The sequence below is a fragment of the Varanus komodoensis genome, unplaced genomic scaffold (genome assembly GCF_004798865.1).
Source record: "Varanus komodoensis strain SLA01 unplaced genomic scaffold, ASM479886v1 scaffold10, whole genome shotgun sequence".
Lineage (NCBI taxonomy): Eukaryota > Metazoa > Chordata > Lepidosauria > Squamata > Varanidae > Varanus > Varanus komodoensis.
Genome location: NW_025335269.1, coordinates 36,301,095 through 36,325,868, shown reverse-complemented (window position 1 = coordinate 36,325,868; position 24,774 = coordinate 36,301,095).

The following is a 24,774-nucleotide window of genomic DNA, read 5'->3' as shown; positions in this document are numbered from 1 at the left end:
CGCCACCAGCTGAGATGGTCAGTGGTGCCCCCAACACCCAGCCCAGTCAGTCTCTCCAGGATGCAATGGTCAATGATATCAAAAATTGCTGGGAGATCAAGGAGAATCAACAGGATCGTGGTTCCTCTGTCTCTCTCCTGGCATAGGTCATCCCACAGGGCAACCAAGACAGCTTCTGTTCCAAACCCAGGCCTAAAGCCTGATTGAAATAGATCTAGGTGATGATGATGATTTGAGAACATCGGCTAACAAACACCAGCCTTCAGGCACTGCAGGATCTTCAGGCGCATTAGGACCCATACCTATAGTGACCTACAAATCTCATTGGAACTTTCTGCCCATCCACTTATACTTATTTCTGCAGACTAACTCTGTCTGCTGGAGAGAGTTAGCCAGTCTTTTCCAGCTGTCATCCCAGCAAGAATGAACAACCTCGCAATTATATTTGGAAAAGAAGCTCCCATGGGCTTGCTCTAATCACCAACCTTGCCCTCCCCGCATGCTGTGATCCTAACAAGAATCATCCCCCAGATGCTGGGCCACAGTAGGAGGTGGAAACCAGAGAACTAAATACAAAAGTCCCACAGACCAGGTCTGAACCCATAGGCCAGCCGTTTCCTATTCTTTCCATAGCAGATCAATTGTGCTAGGAAAACATGTTGCCCATGAATTGCCGGGGCACAAAACTCCCAGATTAACAGCTAAGACAACCATCTGCCACACATTCCTCCTTTCTCTGCCAGCCATTTGTTCATAACTTGGGCCAGCTATGGTGAAATGAACCTATGCGTGCCACAGCCACCTGCTTGTCAAAGTGCTACATTCCAGTTTCCAGTTGAGACAGCCTAGTCTTACCCCTGTCATCTTGTTCCCGCCTGAAGGAATGTCTCTGCATTGCGCGCCCCATTGAAAATTCCAGGCTTCCAAAGGGAGACATGCTGTGTGAACAACTCTTTGATGGTTCTGCTGCCGGTAGCTAAGAGGGAAGGTTTGTATGGGGGATCAACAGGGGGAATCTCTGAGGATTTTCACCTCACTGGCTCACAGTTTGTGATTACAGCTGAAGTCCTCAGCCTAGTGCCAAGTTTTTGAGTGCCCCTTGGAAGGCACCCCGAGTGAATCCACTTTCTACGCTTGCTGCCACTCGCTTGCTTGTCAGCCACAGGTCCAAAGGTCAAGAATCTATCTATGTTGTAAGCCGCCCCGAGGCTTCGGCGAATGGGGCGGCATAAAAATGTTTTAATAAATAAATAATAAATAAATAAATAAAGAAGGCAACAAGTCTCCCACTCCTCTTTCTCACCGTCTCTACACAAGAAAGAGAGGGAGATGAACAGGCAGGTTGCGTGGGTAAAGAGGAGCAGCCAGTGGGCCTCTTGGCAGCAGGCCCTGGTGGGGCCTGAGCCCTCAGCCACAGCCCAGCCATGCCTATCCTTGGTGCTGGCCCTGCATCAGCCATTGAGAATTGCACATTTTGCTCTTGCTTGCCTTGGGCCTTTCCTGAAAGGCCTCAGGTGGATGTGACGATGCTCAAAATACATACCTGGTTACTGAGCTGAACCAAATTCAAAGCTCCATATTCCATGTTTCTGGGACTACAGCAATGGGCCAAATTACCCCTGAGTCCCAAAGTCTACCCCACCCAGCGCACTGCAGGGATAGAGATATCAGTAAAATAACCTGATGTGGTTGATGTCAACACTGAGGCCTGCTCTGTTCATGGATTCAGGCACAGACAGTTATTTTGTGAAGCAGTTTGAAGAGTGAGGCAGCAAAACCTCAGCAGGGCAGCCTAGCCGTGGTGAAGTCAATCCAATAATGCAATTTACTTAGTGGCATTGATATATGGCACTGGGGGAGAACTTCTGGATCTGTCTGCGAGCAGCAGCAGCAGCATACAGAGACAATGATTCACATTAGGAACACACACAAAACTATTTAGCCTGTGTCCTTGGGACAGGGGCAAGGGGAGGGGGGGGGCGCACATAAATAATAGGTATTGCCAATTGCTGCTTCAGGCCAGGAGCAATTGTGTTCAATGCCTGAAATTACACAACAGTTTACCATTGACACGATGAAAAACACAGGACTTGGAGACTGCAAAGGTTTTACACATGCTATAACAATTACCTTATATTTATGGAAACAATTTCATCAGCATACAAGTGGTACCTGAGCTTGGCCTTCTTCACATACAAAACCGAAAAACCTGAAAATAATTTAGCTTTCCCACACTCCTTTCTGGCATTAGCTGCATAGACAACTAGATAAATTATCTACAGTTGACAGAAAGGATACATGCATAGCTTTTATTTCTTCTTCTTTGAACGCCCGGATTCACATGAATATATGTATTTATTTATACCAGTGAGGACATAGTGAATTGGAGAAAGAGGAATAGGGTTTTAGGGAATATTTCAAGTGAATGACATTACCTTCCTCAAAGGGTTTGCTTTCTATACTGCTGACATTTAACTTTATTCACTTATTTGGCTGTATCATTCTAGGAGCCCTTGTTGACACTGGCAGCGGCAGCCTAGGGGGCTGTGAAGCCTTATAGCAGCCCAGCCAGCTCACTGCTCAGGGATGATAAACTGTGGATCTGGCCCCTGCCTCCACCTGTCAATCAAGCAGCAAGGCTGGACCGGTGATCCGCCTAGAAACAGGCAAGCCTACAGTCAGCTGCAGCCACTAGCTTGCTAGAAGGAGATGGATGGTATGTTCATAATATTTTTTATATAGCATCTGATGTCATTCTTAGAATTAGGAACTAGGATTAGCTTTCAAGACAGAGAACTTGCTCATAAGTCTGAGCGCTTTAAGAAGTTAGGCACTATTCACACCTCCTGACAGGAATGTGAATTTATAGGCCTTATAACAGTAGGCAGGATCTAACATGTTCTGGAGCCATGGTCTGGACAAAAACACTGCTATTCACCCCAGTTGAGGGCATGAGTAAAAGCTTCCTTACTGAGTGAAACAGTGGGGAGGGGGTGGGGACACTGGGGAATGGCAATACCCCATATGGTGCAGTCCCAATCTGGACATTCTCCACCCCACCTCTTCCGTGATTATTTGCATTGTAAAAAAAAAAAACAAGATATGTGGAATGAACTGATTAGACAATCCATTAAAGTAAAGTGGTTGGATTTCCTAGTGTGACTGTTGGAAGAAGTATTAGATACGGAGATGAATAACAGGAAATGGTAAGGAACGGACAGGCCAAGCCAGGCCTGGGCTTCTGGCAGCTCGTGCAACAGGAGATGCATGAGCTGCCAGATGGTGGTGGCTCGTTTGGAATCCAGTTGGAATTAGGATTGCTGGGAGAAATATCAACAACCTCAGGTATGCAGATGATACCACTCTCATGGCAGAAAGTGAAGAGGAACTAAAGAGCCTCTTGATGCGGGTGAAGGAGGAGAGCGCAAAAGTTGGCTTGAAACTCAGCATTAAGAAAACTAAGATCATGGCATCTGGTCCTCTCACTTCCTGGCAAATAGATGGGGAGGAAATGGAGGTAGTGACAGATTTTATTTTCCTGGGCTCCAAGATCACCGCAGACGGGGACTGCAGCCAAGAAATTAAAAGATGCTTGCTCCTGGGGAGGATAGCCATGGCAAATCTAGACAGCATACTAAAAAGCAGAGACATCACCCTGCCAACGAAAGTGCGTATAGTCAATGCTATGGTTTTCCCAGTTGCAGTGTATGGCTGTGAAAGCTGGACCTTAAGGAAGGCTTAGCGCCGAAGAATTGAGGCCTTTGAATTGTGGTGCTGCAGAAGACTCCTGTGAGTTCCTTGGACTGCAAGGCGATCAAACTGGTCAGTCCTAGAGGAGATCAACCCTGACTGCTCTTTAGGAGGCCAGATCCTGAAGATGAAACTCAAATACTTTGGCCACCTAATGAGAAGGAAGGACTCCTTGGAGAAGAGCCTAATGCTGGGAACAATAGATGGCAAAAGAAGAAGGGGACGGCAGAGGATGAGGTGGCCGGATGGAGTCACTGAAGCAGTTGGTGTGAGCTTAAGTGGATTCCAGGGGAGGGTGGAGGACAGGAAGGCCTGGGGGAATGTTGTCCATGGGGTCACGATGGGTCAGACACGACTTCGCAACTAACAACAACAAGTTTGGAATACTATTAATTTGAACAACATGACTGCAAAGCAAGAATGATGTCTCATCTGGCCACTTTCCTGGTGGCTTAATTACACCCCATCTGGACAATTGTAATGTGCTCCACAGGAGGCTACCCTTGAAACCAGTTCAGAAACTTCAGCTGGTCCAGAACATTGACCAAGGTTCATCAGAGGGAGCACAAAACTCTCCTTGGAGCAACTTCACTGGCTCTTGCTTAATTTCTGGGCAGAATTCTACATGCTGTTTGTCACCTGTAAAAACCCTACATAGCTTGCCCCTCTGCTTGTGGGTTTCCCGTAGGCGGCTGTATTAGATAGGCTTGATTAATTTGAATTGTTCTTACCGAAAAACTGCATTTTCTCATATAAGCCTGCCTGGTTCTTAAGATGTTTTGACCCCCCCCCCCCCACACCACCACCTATGCAAGATTGCGGCCTTCAGGGGCACATTTGGCATCTGGCAGCTTGAGAGAGGCTGTTTTTGGTGGGTGTCCCCAACTTATGAAGCTCCCTGCCTCTCTGCCTGGGTTCCCCCACCCCCCTGCTGTCCTTCCACCTGCAGACAAAAACCTCTTTATTTCAGAAGGTCTGTGGCCTGTAAATGGGTCTGTGAGTTGGGTGTTTTTAATAACTTTTGTTTTGCTAACTGTAATGTTTTTTATTGTATTCTATTGCATTTTAAATCAAAGTTAACTGTTTCTTTAAGATGCCTTCTTGAGTGCCTTTTTTTTTTTGGTAAAATGGTGGGCTATGAATTTTTAAAAATGAAAGAGATAAAATTAAAACAAACAAGCCATTTTAATTAAAACAAACAACCTATTCTAGGAAACCAGAGAGTAGATTGGCAGGAGGAACTCTACAGTAACCAGAGACTGTAATCTGCAAAAGTTACTTCCTAGTCATGTTTATTGGTTTTCTAACACGAGGTATTTACTCTGGGCTCATTGTGCCCTACTTACAGTTGTATTCAGGTTCTTTGGTCAATGACATGACCCTCCAATTTTGCTTCTGGGACTAACCAGCATTTTGGGAAAGGTGTGTGTGTGTTTTAGAATGGAAAATACTTCTAGAAGCAAAAGTAACTGCTTCTTCCTTTGTGCATTTGTGGCATTCGGCTATACCCCAGTGCCACCCTGAGGTTATGTAGTGGAATGCAGAAAAGGAAATGCTTCCTGTGTAATGTTCAGATTTCAGAACTGTGATGAAACCAAAAGGAAATGCAGCCCATTAACAGCCTTGTGTAGAAAAGCCTGTTGTCAGGATCAGGGTTTGGGTGACCCTGCAAGTCCCTGCAGAACCAGGAACACCCTTGCAGGCATTTGCAGGGAACAACTGAGGAGCACTTGTGCAGTGCAGCCGGAAGGCCTGGAGGCCAGTCTGGGAGGCTTTCTGGCACTACTGTTCGTGGCCACAGCAGCACGAATTGTCTTGGTGATTCCTTGTGCTCTGGCCATTACATCTCTGAGCCCTGCCCCAGTTGCTCCCGCCTTGCTCCAGCTCTGCTGCAGTTTGTTGCTGCCCGAGTCTGGTTTGTTCCCACCTTGCTCTAATTAAACGTCATCTCCAGCTATGACCTTGGTCTAGTAACCTGCACTTGCCTCAGGTCCCCAGCTGGTTGTGAAGCCCCGCCATACATCCTGGCGTTCTGCCTGTCCCGTCTGCCACTCGCATCCTGGCACTTACACCTATCAATCAGAACCAGCAGCATGAACACAGATCTTTTGGTGTCTTTACAACAGGAATATTAGTCTACTCTGTAGTATAATAATAATAACATCTATGGGATGCGATACGTGTAAATGAATACACCTCTTTTCTTTTTAAATACAATGGGATACTTCTTTTTGCTGCCTATATGTTTAGGGTTTGCATTGAAGAAATACATTTCAGGAAAGCAGAAAAATCTTGCAGTAAGTATCCCAGATTTTCCCTAAATAGGGAAACGTGTACAAACATTTGAAGAATGTTTGCCAATGTGTGAAGAACATTGGCAAAACTCGAAATGTGTGCTTTCCCATTCATTCTTGCCCTCTTCTGCTAAACTCCAAATCACATAGTGTGATAATCTGAAAGAGTGGATCTAACATGAATAACCCTAACCCCTACAGTGATTTTGTGGCTGTCAAATCCCGCATGCACTCTTCGAGAGGGAGGAAGTTACCAGAATGTGCCAGTTAAGACCCCAATGCTTGGACATGCAATCATATTTTTGCCTCCTGCAATGATGGGCTTGCCCCCGCTTACCAGTGCATAATGTTTTCCACATTTTGCTTCAGTGGCTTTGATTGCTTAGTTTAGACATCTAGTTCAGTTTCTTAGTACATCTGATAGACTCCTGCTCCGTGTCTTTGGCCTGCTGAGGTGGGAAGCAGTGCTGGACCCCAAATCCTCATTGGGCACCACATGAACTCTTCCCTGGCTGACCATGTTGCTATGTGCTGTTTTGTCATCTCTGATTCAGGGTGACATCTATGAATGAATTCTCTCCAAACTGTCTTGTCCTAAGCTGTGCTCAGTTCTTCTTTAACTGACTGACATGTAACCCATTACATCACTGTATTTTTAGAATGAGCTATTAAATCAGCCTTTTTTTTTTGGCCTAATCCATGTATGTGATTGAAACAACATGTGGAACCATACTGAAAAATTCAACTTTTTTCCTTTCTTTTTCACATGTGCACAAACATGTACATGAGTTCACATACACGGTATCAAGATTTATCAACTGCACCGATAGAGGTGGGTACCCTCACCTGCTAGCCTACTGCAGTCCCTCCAACTCTGTGAAAATGACAAGGCAAAAGCCAAAAGACTCTGCTGAATTTGGATGCATCTTCCATGAGATGAAGGCAGCTTTCCCTGTTCTCATGACTGGTGTTCTTCCTTCTCACCAAAGGATCTTGCCAATTTCCATCTGATTTTTTTTAGACCAGCTTACTTGGGAATGATCTGTTTTTGCTTTTTAAATAATTCTACAAGGGATTTCCTCTGGATTACAGATCTCTTCCTAAAAGAAGAAACATGTTTATCTATTTATTACATTTATAGTCCTTCTCTGAGAAGCCCAGAGTAGCATATATGTAGCTTTCTCTCACTCTTATAACAATTCTGAGAAGTAGTTCAGGTGGAGAGTCAGTGACTGGCCCAAAGTCAGTTGCTCAGTGGGTTTCATATCCAAGTGGGGACTACAGCCTGGAATTCCAAGTCCTAGTTGAGCACCTATAACTGCTGCACCACACTAGTTCTCACCCAGCAGAGGTGGGCAGTGACTGAACTCACAATGCATGAACTTGGTGTGTTCCACTATGACTTCTAGCTGGGAAAGATTAAACTGCCAGATCATTTCTGCCTAGGGATCTCTTGTGGGGATGATTTCTTTCTGTGTAAACTGTTGTTGCTTAGTTGCTAAGTTGTGTCTGACCCTTCATGACCCCATGGACAACATTCCTCCAGGCCCTCCTGTCCTCCACCATCCCCCGGAGTCCACCCAAGCCCACACTGACCACTCCAGGGATCCCATCTAGCCACCTCAACCTCTGCCATCCCCTTCTCTTTTTGCCTTCAATAGTTCCCAGCATCAGGGTCTTTTCCAGTTAGTCCTTCCTTCTCATTAGGTGGCCAAAGTATTTCAGTTTCATCTTCAGTATCTAACTTTCTAAAGAACAGTCAGGGTTGATTTCCTTTGAGATTGTCTGATTTGATTTTTTTGCAGTCCAAGGGACTCTCAGGAGACTTCTCCAGCACCACTGTAAACTGTAAATTGTAGGCATCACTTAAACATATGCATATGCATTTATTAATCGTAATACCTGATATCATCTCAGTGGATGCTTTAGCAAAGTAAGCCGCAAGCTTAGTAGAATGTGGCATTTGCATCCTGGGGTGCCTTCCTATATCTGATTGCCAACCAATTTTGAAGACAGCATCTAATTGACTCCCCACTAAATTACACAGCTTTTCAAGGATCCTTACTCCACATCACACCATGCCAGGTCTGAATCATCGAGTGCAATTCCAGTTGGCTGGTGTCACCTTCACTTGAGAGTACCAAGAGAGAAATGTGAGCTGGTGTGTTGGAGGAGTCCTCTTTTTTATCAGGAAACCACAACAAAACAGATGTTGCAGCAATTAATAAAAAAGGCTGGAAAAGGAGCATACAAATACACATGAGGGAGAGAATGTTTGCATGATGCTAATAAATGGCTTCAATGAAGCCAGAAGTCAAAGGGCTTCTCTCATTTAATAATTAATTGGGGGAGCTCGTTAAAAAATATCTTTACAGATTTATGTAACTTCTCTGAAAGTTGGCTGTGTATTTTTCTTTCATAATCAATCCTGTCTGTGTTTGGTGGCAACATGCAGATAGAAGCAGGGAAAAAATTATTGGCAATGGTCAAATACAAAACCAAAATACTGAAAAGCTTCTCCTTTGGGATCAAGTAAAAACTTTTATCTGATCTGTCTAATGCTAATATAAGCCATGCATGTGCTGATACAAGAGTAATCTAGACTGATCTGAGCCACAATCTTGGCCCCAGGATTAACACATTTCACTGTATGCTCAATTCATCCTTAGACTGCTTTCAAAGGAAATCTGCACCTAGCCCTTTCTGTTCATGGCAGAAAACAGTCACATATTTTTGCCAAACACATTTATTGTAGTCGGGACAGATGTTAATGAAAACAGCAGAGCTGAAAATGTGAGTTTATGCCACGCACGAATGCAATGGCTCCTCGTACTACCAATCAAAAGGTATTCCACATTCATCTTTCCCTCCTTCATGGATAGTCTGTGCTAAGGAAAAACAACGGCAGAAGAAGCACTTGTAAAACCTCAGGAGGGTTTCAAATGGGAGACTAACAGCTCAAACCTTAAACATCTCTGAATGAGGCAGTGTGATAGCGCAATACAAGCCTTGCCTTGAAAACCCTGGAATATCTTCAGGTTTGGCAAAATCTCTGGGTCGCAGGATATTACTATAGAGGCAATCCATACAAAAACATGGGAGACTGGTAAAAGTCTCCCTCCCAAGTGTTTAATCCTGAAATGCAGCTGCTGTGTGGCTGCTAGGGATGTGCTGGGAAACCCACCAGATTTCCCGCTTTCAGCTTCCTAGACTTCAGTCAGCTTTGCAGGGACCTACCTAGAGGCTAACTTGCTGGCCAACCCCATGTGCTGTGCAAATAGCACCATCTTTTTGCCATGGATGGCGGCAGCAGCAGTGAGTGGGAAAGCAGCATGGCTGGCAGGAATGGCAACTGGGAAAGTCTGTTGGTCGCACAACTGGGATCTGCAAATGTTCCTGGACTTCCTCTAGACTTGGCTTGTCGTGAAGGTCTAGGCCACACACCAGAGGAAGCCTGCGGATTCTGGAGGGGTAGATTCTGAAGGGCTCTGTCCTAACCTTGTGTGTGTGTGCATGCATGTGTGTGTGCACATACGTGTGCACATGTGTGCTTGCGTGGTGCTGAGAATTTGATCAGAACAGTGCAGAGGGTGGAGCAGAGTGCTTAATCCTTTCTCAGACTGGTGATTTTTTTCTCATCAGTTTCTCACTCCTTAGCTTCTTCCCCAGAAGGGAAACATGTCTACCTTTCTCCCAGCAGTCAATGGGGAAAAACAACCTGTGGGAAAGGATTATCCCTTCTCTCTCTCTTTCACAAACAAGTGTGCTGTTGTAGATGCTTTGAAAAAGTCAGGAGAGACTTGTTCCTAACTTTCTCTATTCTTCCTTACTAGAACTGTTATTGGATGAAGACAGTGATGAGCGTAGGACAATATATATTAAGGTATTTTATCTACTGTGCAATACCATTGCAAAAAGAAGTAGATTTATATGGGAGTATTTTTAATCACTACCCTTTATAGTTACATGATAAGCATGGCAACTGCACTTGAGACTAGGGGCCTGCCCAGTCGTTTTTCTGCCTCCTTCCCATGTATAGAAGCTGACCAAGGTGGCAGCTGGATCCCTCATCAGCCCTGGCAGTGAGGCAGCCCCCTGAGGGCAGCAGAAGGTAGACAAGGTAACCCCTGTGGCACGCCCAGCTCTGTCCTCCACTTGGGCACCCTCTCAGTGGACACCCTCTCACTGCACTGCCTGTTCTACTCACAGTCTTCTTAAATGAATGCTCCCACCGTGCATTTCTTAAACAGATTGGCACATGCACATGTGCAATGCCTGCTGGGGCACATGGTCTGGGCTAGTTATCTCTCTGCCTATGCACACAGTCAAGGAGCTTTCCCAGTGACACAGCTTCTGAAGTGTGGGTTACTAGTGAGACAGGAGAGCAAGCAGCAGGAATTACTGCTGTCAGAATGCCTGCTCAGGAGAGTTAGAGCGATGGGTGGCGAGGAGGAATTTTACTGCCAATGCCTCCTTGCATGTGCCCCATGTGGCAGCTGCCACCCTCTGCTTCATGATGTGGCCCACCCTGCTCTGAAATGATCAGGCCACACAAGGAAAGGATCATCTTTACTGATAAGTTTCCCAGTTTAAGCAAACAAGGGTGATGAAGCATGTGAAAGCTTTTCAAAGGCAGATCTAAAAGTAGAAGCCTTTACCCTAAAATGAGGGATACTAAACACACCTTTACCTGCCAATTTCACTTTCTCCTGTAGTCAAATTTTTAACAATCCTTTCTCTTTTGTATATGAAAATCTCAAGTTTTCTCTCTTCAAAACTAAATGCTCACCCATGAGCACGAGCTAACACTTTTCCCAGCAGGAGGACCGTGCCTGGCATACAAGTGTTAAAGATGAAGAGCCCATTAGAAAAGAAGGGATGGGAATCCTAATTCAGCACCACAACACACGGATTTAAGCCCAGACTTAAAAGCTGAGCTTTCAAAGCCCTACATCTGATTATATAACTTCCTTCCACATCTGCATGTTTAAAAACTGTCTCCTTTGTTAAGAAAGTTGTAATTTTTTTTTTATAAAGGAATAACCCTAATGATTTTTTTGCCCTATTTTTAAGCTCCTTGAGGGAGCAGAGAGTCTAATTAGAAAGAAGATTCTCTGTTCCTAGCCTCCATGCAGACTGTGACAGCAAAAGGAAACGAGGTTTCCAGCTGATATGCAGTACTTAATGCTGAATGTATGGTGTGCATCTTTCTAACTGTCCAGGTCATATGAGTGGTGCTCCATAACCCTCTTGCCCATAGAACCCACTTTATGCCATGGCTTCTCCCATTCATAGAATCATAGAATAGTAGAGTCGGAAGGGGCCATGAAGGCTATCAGGTCCAACCTCCTGCTGTTGCAGGACACTAAGTTACACCATCGCAATCAAATGGCAAGAGAGCTTGTTCTTATTCAAACATTCAAACTTTGGCTGACTTGGTTTATTGGGGTGGTCTGTTTGTGAGTTTGGAGGCAATGCAAGTGCCCTCTTCAAAACCCTGTCCCATCAGGAGCTCACACGTTCTGAAAATGAGTGAGAAAACCTGTAAAACATCCATTCCCCAAAGGGGGTTCAGGATCTAGTGGTGCAACATCAAAATGTGTGAGTAGCTTATCAGGCCTAAGAGCACAGGACATGTAATAAAGGCACTCCATCTCCAAGTCAGGAGCTGGATGGAACTGAAAGATGCATTGTGACCTCAGACCAATGTGGCCTCCTTCCTTTGAGGATTGCTCTCTGAGAAGTCCAGCCCAGACTGAGCCACTCATTGCTATGCTATCCTACCCCCTCAGTTTAAATACAAGTTTAAACCTTGTGGTAATAGAGAAGCGAGAAGCAGGGAGAGAGCAGTTCACACTTCATTGTGGTTGAAAAGTCCCAGCCTGATAGCTTCTTGTTTCTGGGTTGTTTGTAACAGGATACAATCTGGATAGTTTCCCCAATGATGTAAACCATGTTCCCATACAAAATAGCCTAACTGGAACCTCAGATGTATTTGAATCAATACATTTGCAACCTTTATTGTATATAGTGCACTGCCTTTTTCTTTTCTTTTTTTGCCTGTGATGCTCAACAATGACTTCATGGAGTTTCACCTCACACCAGCAGACTGGTCCAAATCTATTTGTCTCATGATAGGAGTATTATGTGCCAAGTGTTTTCGTTCTGAGATGCAGCTTGACAAAGTATTTGGGGCTGCAGCACTATCTAAAAATATTGTACATCCTACAACACTGGAACTTCCCTATAGCTTTTACTTTATAGTAAGTACTTCATTGTCCAATGGAAGAAATCCCTATTATTATTATTAATAATAATAATTATTATTATTATTATTTCATCTCTATGCTGCCCCATAGCTGAAGCTCTCTGGGTGGTTTACACAGCCCATAAAAACAGATTATGAAAATATCATAAAATCTGAAAAAAATCAAAAAGTTTAAAACAAAACTTTAAACAAAGTCTAATTTCAAAATCAATATTTGTTCTTTAGAAGGATACAACTAAAAAGCAGATCACCGTGTTTTCAAATACTCCATTTGCATGAGAGAAAAATAACTTTTTTTATAAATAGCCTTTGCAAATTCTTCTTTGATTGCTATCTCAAAGGTCTCTATTATGCAAAAATAGGCACCACAGCTGCATGTCTATAATTTGGAAGACTCAGCTTTAAAAATATCTTCACTTTGGCTGCCTTAATAAGTTTCCTATTAAGAGTCCCATGATCCAGTTCTTCCTCATCTCCGAATGAGCACTGCGGTGAGGGCAGACCATGCTGCAGTGACCATGGATAAATAAGGATGGGACAAAGTTCCTCTACCAAAACTTTTGCCAGAGCCATTCCTTCAGTTTGGGACACAAGTACCTCCAGAGTGGAGTCAGCACAGGACAATTCCCATGCCTGTCATGCCCTTGGACAACTTGATAGTAATACCGGTGCCTGCTCAGAGCAGCCAGGGCCCTGGAGCAAACAAGGGAAGGCTGAATGTCATACGGGATGCCCCTTGGGACACCCCAGATCTTCCTTCATCCGCTCTGCGGTCTCTCCTACACTGAATGTGGACTCATGATCAAGGCACCCAAGGAGGAAGGCAGCTCGCCCAAAAGCATTTTGACCATGTAAAACAACAACAACACGGACACCCTCCCTCCATATGGGAAGCTACTCCTCGAGCAGCCAGATTCAGTTTACAATACTCTGAAAAGTGCTATTCAGTGGGTGTGGGGTGAGTGTGTGCACATGCGAGCACAGTGACAGCAGGATCAGAGTGCCTGTGATCCTCACGTGTTTGATTTAAGATTGATTTGTGGAACATGGACACAAGGAACTGTGAGTTACTAGAGATGAGGGACCCTGAACAAGAGGCCCTCTGAGGGACCTCTGCGCTCCTGGAGGTTCCCCCCATGTGCTCTTTCCCTCCCTACACATTTTTTCTCACACATGCCCCATTTTTCTCCCTACCCCATTACTCTTTCTCTTGTCCCCCACACATGCTTGCTCTTTTATTCCTCCCCCTGTTCTTTTACCATTTAGCAGCACCTTTATCTCTTCCATCTTTTTTTCTTTCTTCTGTTTAGTTTTAATTTTTAAGCGTAGTTTTAGTTCTTTATCAGAGCTGAGCAACAGTTGATCCCAACATGTTCTGCTTCCCATATGGGCTTTGCTCTGGCCTCAACACAGTTGGGATACATGTCCTTTGTGGCAGTCACTTACATCCAATCTACTTCTATATGTCTCAAATCTTTATGTAACCAACCCTAAGCTAAACAGTAAATTACTAATAAATACAGGATCAATACTTAACAGTAAAAGGATGAGATGTGTGGACAATATCAGATGAACAGATGAGACAGATAAGCTAAAAGGGGCTGATGAGGTAAGAAATTGCCTTCAGGCTGCAGTCCAGGGCAGCAGGAGAGAACCAAGCCTGGAGGAGGGTTCTTCTATTAAAGCACAAGCAAAGAGACGGATCACCTGCTAATAGCTACATAAAGGTTTAAGCAGAGTAACTAAAGCCTCTGGGGTGAGGAACATGAGAACTAGAGTGATGTAGGGTGGATAGGAGCACAAGATCAGGACTCCAGGTGATCTGGGGTTTTGTCACTGTTCAGCCATGGAGCCTACTGGGGGTCTTTGGGCAAGTCACAGACTCAGCCCAACCTACCTCACAGGGCTGTTGTGGGCATAAGATGGAGAGCAGCAGGAGGAAAATGATGTCAGCTGGTGTGAGTTTTTGTAAGGAAAACAAGGTGGAGTATAAATTTAATAAACTGATCAATAAACATAACAAAATAACATAATGCCCAAATGGGGGGGAAAAAGTCACCTTGAGGCCATTTGGAGAAATGAAGATCCCAGGTGTGTCTGCAGATTCCTCTGCAGTGCACCTGGATGCTGCCTAAAGGTAAAGAGGGAATAAAGGGGCAAATTAGCAGCTGCTGGGGGAAAGGTAAAGTGTGTAGAGCTGTTTTCCACCCTTCAGGTGACTGTGTGCAGACGGGACGTGTGCATGTGAGTCCTGTTTCCTCAGATGTCCGCTCTGCCTGGACTGAAGGTCTGACAAGGATCCATGAGGTCTGTCAATTATCATCCAAAGGAAATACCCCCCTCCCCAAATTGAACATTGCTGGTGCACAGAAACCAGAAGGCACAGCCCAAATTTTAGTCTGTGGCCTAAAATATAGATGTGAGAAGGGTGACTAGCTTCGGCTTGCATATAGCAAGTAACAGACATTAGCTCTGTTCCCATGGCCCCCAAACATACGCTGGTCCTGCCTCAGATGTGCTTCCATGCAGCACAATGTCAGCAAAAGGCGATGTCAGCCCTGCTCTCCCCTTCTTGTCCTTTGCCCTTCCAAAACACTTCAGAGAGTCTCTTTGCAAAGTAGAGCTTTATTGGCACTTTGCAGCTACAAGACAAGGTAACTCTAAAAGCTGGGAGATAAGCCTCTGTGCATGCTAAGAATGATTGCTGAACCCAAAGGAAGGGCTTTTCCCCAAAGCCCTTCCTTTCAGTACCTGCAGGGCTCCACCCTCAGGATGGCTCCTGCTGCTGAGGGGCCAGCTGGCAAGACCTGCACAAGCCCTCCAACTGGGCACCTCTTCTCTCCCAATGCCTTGCCAGGGGGTCCTCTTCTTCAAGCTCTCCTGTCCCTTCTAAAACATTCCCACTTTGCTGATCTGCCTGGGAACCTGGGGGCAGTGACCCTGACGGTGCTTCAAAGGCCTGTGGCTCAGCTTGGTTTCCCAAAACTCGCATCTGCACTGTCTCAAGATCCCCTTCTTCTTCAGAACCTAAGTCATGCCTGTCCTGGGATTCCCGTTGAGAGTTGTGGTCAGTTTCTCTGACTATAAAAGGAAACCTTATGCAAGTACAGCCCCACATGGCTGCGTGTTCCACTCTAGCACGCAAGCTTACGGTGTGCGTGTTTGTGGGCGGCAGGCCCAGCAGCCCAGCCTTGGCCCCTCTTCCATGAACAGAGCCCTGCTACGCTTAAAGCAAGAACTCTGGAACCTTCAGTTGCTGCAAGGCAAGTAAAACTGGCTGAGATTCCCTCTTTAGCACAACCTTTAAAGGTGGTGGAGCCCGGTCCCTTTTGCGTCTGGCCACACTTATTGCATGCCTTTCTTTGCTCAGGTTACACTTCTAACCTTACTTAGAAGTCACATTGCATCTTTATCTGGAAGTATGCCCAAGTTTGCCCTTTGTTCCAAGACTTCTGATTTGGAAAACTGGCAGAGCTGTCCAATCCAAGCCAGGTTTAAAGGTAAAGAACCCTAAGAAGGAAAAGTAGGGACCTTGGGAATATAGTGAAGTGAAGAGCATTTCTATTTAAATTACAGTTATCCTTTCTAAATGTGCACCTTTGTGTATATCTGCACACACAAATCTTTTGTCCTCTTTTTGGCAATGTCTTTCCTCCTTCCTTCCTTCCTTCCGCCATGTGACCACTCTAGTAGGTATGTACCAAAATCAATCTTTTACTTGGAAGTAACCAAGTGGGGCATACTTCCAAGTAAACCTGGAACTTCTGCCTAAAGCAGGGTTGGGCATGAAGCTCCATCCGGGACATGTTTGCCCTAATGCACTCATGCCTGTCTCTTCAACCACGAGGACCAGTCCCATTTAGTCCAAGGGGATCTCGATACGAGTTAGCAACCTTGCCAGTTGCTCCTGCTTTTCTCTAATATATAGTTCACGGGTCATGCCACAAATGTTTATAGTTCAAATATTATTGGGTTGTTTTTTTCCCAAATCTCTGACCAAAGAGACAAGCCTGAAATGTCAGGATTGTGTTTCGTGAAGTGTCATTAATTATTTTGTTGCAAAGGGCACTGAATGATAGAAATGGGTGAAACCAGCGCACAGAACAGATCCTTTTGGAGCATGTTGATGAGAGTTTCACCTGCTTATATTATTTTATTTTGGCTTAAACCACGAGATGGTGTCCAAATAATGAGCTGTGATTCATCGAAATGACTCACTTCAGCTCTGGGGACAGGAAAAGGTGGGAAGGCTGTAATTCAGTGACAAACATCAGTTGGATGACATGGCATATATTCAACAAATAATCAGATCTGAAGTTGAAAGGAAAGAAAAAGGAAAGACTGTGGCAGTGATGGAATAGACATTTTCTTTCACAACAATTATATTTAAACTCCAAACTTTATTTGTATGATGTGGAAGAGTGAGGATGATCTTGTACAAGATATTGTTAAATATTACTATTACTACTAAAATAAAGACGAGATCTTTGACTTTCGCTAAAGAAGACACTAATCTAGATACCCAGTTTTGTGTAGGCTAGCAAGATAAGGTGTCGCAGCTCCATGTTTTTGGGAAGACACTGATCAGCCCACTCACAATTCAGCAATAGAAAGATTATCTTCAGCATTTCTAAGATGCAAATTGTAGTGGTTTCTTTATTATTTGTTATATTTCTACCTGTGATTCCTCTAAAGAGTACAAGAATCCTCTCTATTTTATCCTTACAACAACCCTGTGAGGTAGGGTTAGGCTGAGAGTCAGCGACTGCTATTAAGTCACCCAGTGAGTTAAATGCGCAGGTGGGGAATAGCACTCCGATCTCCTCAGTCCAATGCTCCAACCCTTACACTGTGCAAGCTGTTAATCAATGACTGCTGTCTATTTCCACTGTCTATTTGGGATGACCTTATGGAGTCTTTGGTGAGCCTCAGTCCCTATTTGCAAGATGGAAACAACACTACCTTTCAGGATTATTGAAAGGACCACTGACATTGTGCTTTGAGCCAGTGCTGCAGCTCTGGAGGAGGGAAGCCAACTGGGGTGTTTATTTTGAAGGTCAGAATATGAACTTTTGCCTTGGGCTTATTTGGTGCAGTAGCTAGCATTTCTGTTTGTGAGAGATACCTGAATTCAAATCTCTGCTCAAGCCACCGAACAGGTTCAAGATCACTGCTCTGAGCTTCATCTAACTTACAACATAACCCTCTTGAAGTGTGAAAGACTAGAAATCTGAATAATAATCATATTTATTGTATTGGGAAGTGAGTAATTAATATCACTGGTTAGGTTATTTAAACAGGGTTATCCAACATACATACATACATATATAAACTTTTTGGCCAGCAGGTGGCATAAAAACTATGTAAAATATAACAAATTCTCTGGATATATTATATAATGTTAAACATCCAACACTGAATGTTTTCTCCTTCATTGCTCATAAATTCAAAATGAGATTGCATGATATTGAGGCTGGCAATAATGATAATGATGATTCCTTCCATATTGCTATTGGACTTCCCCACATCTGTTCATAATGAGAGAATGGACATACATATAACTTTGACATCACAGATGCCCATAAAGTGAAGTGGATGCTGGATGCCAGTTGGACCAAAGCAGGGGTACAAAAAGAGTGGCCAGTGGGCTGCATGCAGCCCTCCAAGTCATTTCAAGTACAGGAGCTGCCAAACTACACCCTCTCATATTGCTAGTGCTACTTTCCTCTTGTCTCTGTTCTCTGAGAACTGGAGCTAAACAGCAATCATGTCAGGGCACTATGGTGGAAAAGAGCCTGCAGCCTCCTCCCTTCCCCAGCGATCCCAAGCCACGGTGACCGTTGCTTTATCATCACTACCAGCAGCGATAAACCAGCAGTTGGGATGTGGTTGACTGAGAACAGAGACCCTGAGCCAGTTGTGATCACTGCTAGGGACAACTGATGCAAGAGCGGAGACTGGAAAAGCAAGAGGAAACGTTGGCATGCTCCCTTTTAGAACTCTCCATACCACTTTTGTGACCTCAGAATGACGCTTTGCATGACTGCTACAAAGGGGTGGAGATACGGATTTGATTCTGGAGTACCCCGTCCAAAGTCAGAACATCAGAGTATCTGCAGCCTCAGAGAAGAGCCTCTATGGGATGGAGGGTCTCCCGGGATGCTTTCCTGAAAACATAGGACTTCCCTCTCAGATGTACAATAAGGGTATGTTTTTGATTAAATAAATGGAGTTACTCGCAACTCATAAAGTCAGTCCAATTAATACCTAAACAAGGGATACCCTTTTTTTTTTTGTTTATTTATTTTCAGAAGAAAATATATCTGGCTTCAGTGACTGATGAAGTGTGTCCCTGTCATAGGGGCATAACTGAGTTAGCCCCCGGAAGAGAAACAGCATATCAAATCCTTTGTTCCCCAGCTCTTTGGCAGGCCATGCTAGGTGCTTGTGAATGAGAGGGTCACAGGTTGTGTTTAAACATCAGTTGCTGCCCCTGTCATTAGTATTCTTTTGCACAAGCATTGTTTAAGACAATGAAAATTACAAGCCACAACTGTCAAAGTGCTACAGTCAGTGTGCTATGTTTAAAAGTATGTCTAGTCTGGGGAATAAACTATCACTTCTGAAAGAAACACTCTCTGCCTTTCTTTATTTAAATCCAGTTGCAGAAAAAAAACGGCAAGGTGTCAGATTAAAGGTGTGATCCTGTGGATGTTTAGAAAGAAAAAGGGCCTACAACTCCCAGCTTGCTTTAGCCAGCATGCCAGAGGCTATAAGCCTTTTTTTCTGGCTAAACCATCCATATAATTGTCCCCTTCATGCTTCAAAAATCTCCTCTTCTAGCCTTATTCCCATCATATTATTTAAACATATTTTGAGTCCTGCTCATTTCAGTGGGAGAATTAAGCCACTTCAGTAGGAACTTCTGTGGTGCCATTTCCTGTCCTCTTTCACAGATCTGTCCAGGGGTCCTGCAATTACGTTCAACTTGCAAGCCTTCCTTGTTTCCCCACCGTTCTTCCCATCTTTTTTTCTTACAGATAATCATCTTAAGAAAGATGGAATAGCTGTTCTGTGCCCTCACATATTTAGCACTAGGAACCTTCCATTCAGAAACACCCTAAGAATACCCCTTTTTTATTATAGTCTAATTAGATACATTTTATAGAGCATATTCAGCTTCTCAGGTGCTGTTCACAAACAGACTGTGCTTGCAAGCTTACAAGCGGTGGAGCAATAAAGAAAGTACAGGGAAACTGGCAAATCCAGACACTAATTTTTCATATCGATACATAAATGTGCCAGTGTAGTCTAATGGTTATGGTTGTCTGAGGTAAGTTCTTATTTCCACACAGTCATGAAGCTCATTTTGTCATCTGGGCTTTTCGACACGAGGCATCTTCCCTTTTCTTTGAGAGAGGGTTGGAGCTCCGTTCACACAGGCTTGTCCCCCGCCAACTACAATCCAAAGGATTTTCCTCTCTGTATTTTTCTATCTTCCTAAATGTTCCATCACACAACACATAATGGCGCTGTGGTACAGAGCAGAACTGCAAAATATGCAAGCCCTCTGTAGTGAATAATGGTGCTGAAATTCCTTGCTTACAAAATAAAATAAAGCTACAAAAATACCTGGAAAATTCCAGAGAGGCCCTGGAAGATTATGGTCTTGTGAAAAGGCTCCCAAAATGTCAATGAGTAAGGAAAATAAGCACACAAATAAATGCCTTGGGTAGAGAAGCCCCTTGAGGTGGTCATAATCCCTCAGCATAACCAAAGACGGGGAGAGTACACCCCACGAATGCTGCCACTCCAAGGCACTGTGCAGTCATTCTGCTTTTCTTCTCGAGTCACTGGCTGCCTTGTGCCCCCCAAATTTAGCTTAATACCTCAGCAGGACAGAAAAAGTGACTTTAAGGCCTTCTGTATGCCCAATGGGAATTATGAGCAGGAGACACCCTTCCCTCCAGACTTACTACAACCTGCTCTGATGCCCCCCCCCCTCCAGTTCAGAAGGGGTTTGTCAGGTGATCCACAACAGGAAGAGGCAGTGCTGGTGAGGGGGCTGCCTCTTGAGACCCCCATGGCCAAAGCTTCCTTGGCAAGAGCCAAACGAGTCACCTGCTGCTTTGGCTATAGGCCCCTGGGAAGAAGACACTAAATGTCTGGTGGAGTTTCAAATGCAAGTATTAGTTGCAAACACTATGAATTATTCACAAAGAAATAAAATCATTTATTCATGGGTTCTTAAATCAATGCTGAAAAGAAAAATACACCGTCCCAGTTTTTCTAAAACATAGCATCTTCAGGAAAGCCAGGCCTTTCAATTTGAAAAAATAAGTGCTTCATTCAATTTTTAAAACATGTTTTGTTTAGGCATCAGTGAAACTGTCTCATGCACTTCTTGTGAATATTTCATGTGTGTAGCTAAATACTGTATATCACATTTATACACTGCACATAATGCGATTACCTTTTTAATTTCAACTTGAGCGAATTAACAAGGTTATTTTGGTACATGCATAAATGCATGTGCTTATGTTAAGATTCACATCTCTGATTTTTGTGAGCAGTAAGTAACCCAGGGCACAATCCCAAGCCAGTTTAGACAGAAAAAACGTGTGTGCGGGTTGGGCATGCTGGAAGTTGTAGGCCCTTTTCTGTCTAAGCTTGCCTAGATTTGCACCTTTAAGGGTGTTGTTTTCCTGACCACTAGCTTGATTTGGAGAGTGAATGCCTTGTTCCTCTGTGTGGCTAATAGGGTTGCTTAGCCCAAACTGAGGAACCACATCACCATAAAAGAGAATGGAAGAAGTCACCAATTTGTGCATGCAAATCCATATGTACAGGTAAACACAACTAAAATTTAAATAGAAATACAATACCTTTCACCATATGACCAGATGTTCTGTCTGTCTGACCAGAAGAGTGACCAGGTGTTAAATGTTGATACACAACTTCAAGGCCACTGTTGCTATCCTTTCTCATGTTGCTTTCCTTTAAGCTAGTCTTAGACTAGGCATCTTCAAACAGGGGACTGTCTGCAAGCAGTTTTTCAAAACTTCTTTTTAAAACATGACAGCTGGCTACTTTAAAGAGCAGATACAAGCCTTCAACCTTCACCATGATTTTGTCACTCCAATGAAGCAAAAGGAGCTGGGAAGAAAAATTCTGCATCAAGTGTGAGGACTAGCCACTTCTAATGTCTGTAATATAATTATCCCAGTGAGACTTAGGCCCAGTTCAGACATAACTATCTCCTTCCAGTAAAGGGAAACTGTGCTTTATTTATTTATTTAAAACATTTCTATGCTGCCCCCATCGCAACAAAGCCTCGGGGCGGCTCACAAAAAATATAAAAAAACATACATAAACTTTAACATTACAATAAACCATATGGGGTAACCTAAGACCACAAAGCAGGACTGTAAATGTATTTATTTATTTATTTATTTTTCTTAGACTTGTATGCCACCTCATTAGCCATAAGACTCTTTGGGAGCCTCACAACATATTAAACAACAATTGAACAATTCATTTCAATCCAACAAGTCACGATATAAAAACTAACAGTAAAAATAGAATCAATAAATAAAAATGAAGAAAAGAATAGAATAGCGAATTGAATTGAATTGAATTGAATTGAATAAGCCAAAATAAAGTAAAAGGAGATAAAAGGGGGACATAAAATTGAACGATCAATGTATTAAACCACTAAATTTCCCTTAATAAAGGTAGATAAAAATTATTCCTAACTTAATAAGATAAAATATCTGGCGCTAAAATCGTGATGTGGCAGCAATGCCATTGCACCATTCCCGCTGTTTCTCAGGTTTGGAGTGAGTGTGGCTCCTTGTGCAGCTGAATGATGCAAACTGTGTAAAATGTGTGTGGGGGGGGGGAGGGGCAGTATTAGCAAGCTCTGGGGAACTCAGTTTGCAAAAGTTTACTCTTTTTTCCCCCCAGAAAATATCTTTAGTCCATTGTGAATAAACGTAACACAGTGGAGAGAGAGGTCTGTGTGGAAAACCATGGCAGGCGGAACGGGTGAATGGAAGAAAGGCCTGCCCGACTAGGTAGAACACTGAACAGAAGTGCTACATTTTGTTGTGGTTACCCCTTGTTTTTATCCTGCTTAGCAAGCCAGGACTGTGGTCAGAGCTTGAACCAGTTGGACATAATAAGTTGTAGGTGAAAAACGTTCTAGAGATATTGCATTAAGGCATGAGAAGCAAGAGGAGAAGAGGCAGTGTACAGTCACTACACTAGTTCTCGGTCCATGTACCATGGACATGATTATTCTATCTGATAGTGGCCACAGACACCGGGGGCAATATTATTCCATATAGATATCATGCTTTAAGCAGCAGCCCTGTACATTTTTCTCCTTCTCCCATAATTCTGGAACCTGGAGTCATCCCATGCAGCCGAAAGATTCAGGACAGCTGAAAGGAAGCGCTTCTTCACACAGAACATAGTTAAGCTATGTAATTCATTTCCACACGATCTAGTGAGGCTCATCAATTTGGACAGCTTTAAAAGGGGGTTTGATACATTCATGGAAGAGAGGCTATTGCCAGCTTCTTGCTTTGCTGGCTGTGTGTCACCTCTAGTGTCAGAGGCAGTACACTTATGTCTACCAGCTGATGGGGAACATGAGTGAGAGGGAGCTGTTGTACTCATCTCTTGCTTGTGGGTAGCTGGCTGTGTGAATAATCTGTAGATTGAACAGATCCTGAGTCTGATTCAGCATGGCTCTTATGTTCCTATGTTTTTAAAAGTTTAAAATGAAGAAGTCTCAGCTCTGGCTATGTTATGGCTTCTTATCTTCTAAAGGTAACCCCATTCCTCAGAGTGCTCCCCAGACTCCTCAGAAATTCTCCACCTCATATTTGGGCAATGCTGTGGGGGAGCAGAACTAATTCTCTTCAAACACGCATTAAACTGCACCCAAAGTGAGACACAGAAAGCCAAGAGGTGGGCTGTCTGGGAAATATCCGCTGCCTCCACAGTAGTTCGTGTCACAGGATTAATGCTGTCTATTATGCTTCGACTGAACCAATTTGCATTTAAAGACTACTTTCATGCACAAGTTTCAAAATCAATTTTTAAGCACAGCAGATAAGAAAGACTATAGCTACAAAACTTCTGTGCACTAAGAATAATTCAATTAACCTGGTAAGTCTGCCTTGACTCTGTGCAACACAAATCTGAAATTCGTGGGGTTCCAAATTTGGTCAGCTTCCAAAGAACCAGTTTAGGAACACTGGCAGGTACAGGCATATGCAGGAAAGTTTTCTTAAATTTGAACAGCAAAGCCTCATGCCAAATCACAAACAGCCTTAGAAACTCCCCTTGGTTCCACAAGGGGTTTTTTTTGCCATACATGGGAAGGAGAGTTAACAGAGCAGCTTCAGACGTGCTGGCAGCCTGACAAGTGTATTATGTACTATGTACTTAATTGGTATTGACTCAAGAACCCATTTTGGTTCTGGAAGGCACAGCCTGAAGATCTGCCAGAAATGTTATTCAGACCTTGGATCACCCCCGAGGCCCAGGAGCCACAGTGTATGTGTGCTTCCCCCTGCGTTGGATTAAATGTACTTGCTCTTTATCACTGTGGAAACATGCAAGGGGCTGCCAGGGTGATATAGTGGTGAGAGTGTTCGCCTGGGGACCCAGGAGGTGCAGGTTCTAGTCCCCGCCGGGCCATGAAACTCACAGGGTGACTTTGCGCTAGTCAGTCACTCTCAGCCACACTTACTGCACAGGGCTGTTGTGAGGATAAAAATGCAGTGGAGGAAAGTTACGTGAGCTGCCTTGGGTACCTCGAAGAGGAAAAAAGGCAGGATATAAATGCAATGTGATGATGATGATAATTCCACCAGCCATTTCACTGTTTGATAGGTACTCTCAGCCCCTTTAAGGTGCCTGAGCAGCACCTTAGAGTAAAATAAAAGTTTGCACAAAAAATTGGAAAAATCCATGATACTATTTTTAAAAAAATAACTGCGCTTATGCTGTTGTAGGGATTTGAATCCTAAGCTGGAGCTAAATCTGGGGTGGGGGTTTCCTGCAGCCAAAGTGCAGCAGATACCTACCTTGGACAGTGTGTAGAATAGGCTTTAAGCTGTCTCCCTTCCCCTGCCTTGGTTTCTCTCGACAGCTGTCAAAAGATGAATTGTCAAGGAGAAAATGATCTTTGCTTGCAAAAAGAGAATGACATGATTTATACATGTCTTCATGGTGAGATTTCATCTTTTTTTTCTTCCCAGAGTGACCACATAGTGGTGCACATTGCAATGCCTCTACTCTGGAAAATATAAAAGCAAATTTCCCCTTTTTCTTGGGAAACAGAGTTTGGACAGCTAGCTTTAAAAAAAAAGGAGGTATGGACTGGGCAATGGCGTATGTGTGTTTTGTTTCTGTTCTTTGGACTGGGATTTATCCCGCCACAATTGA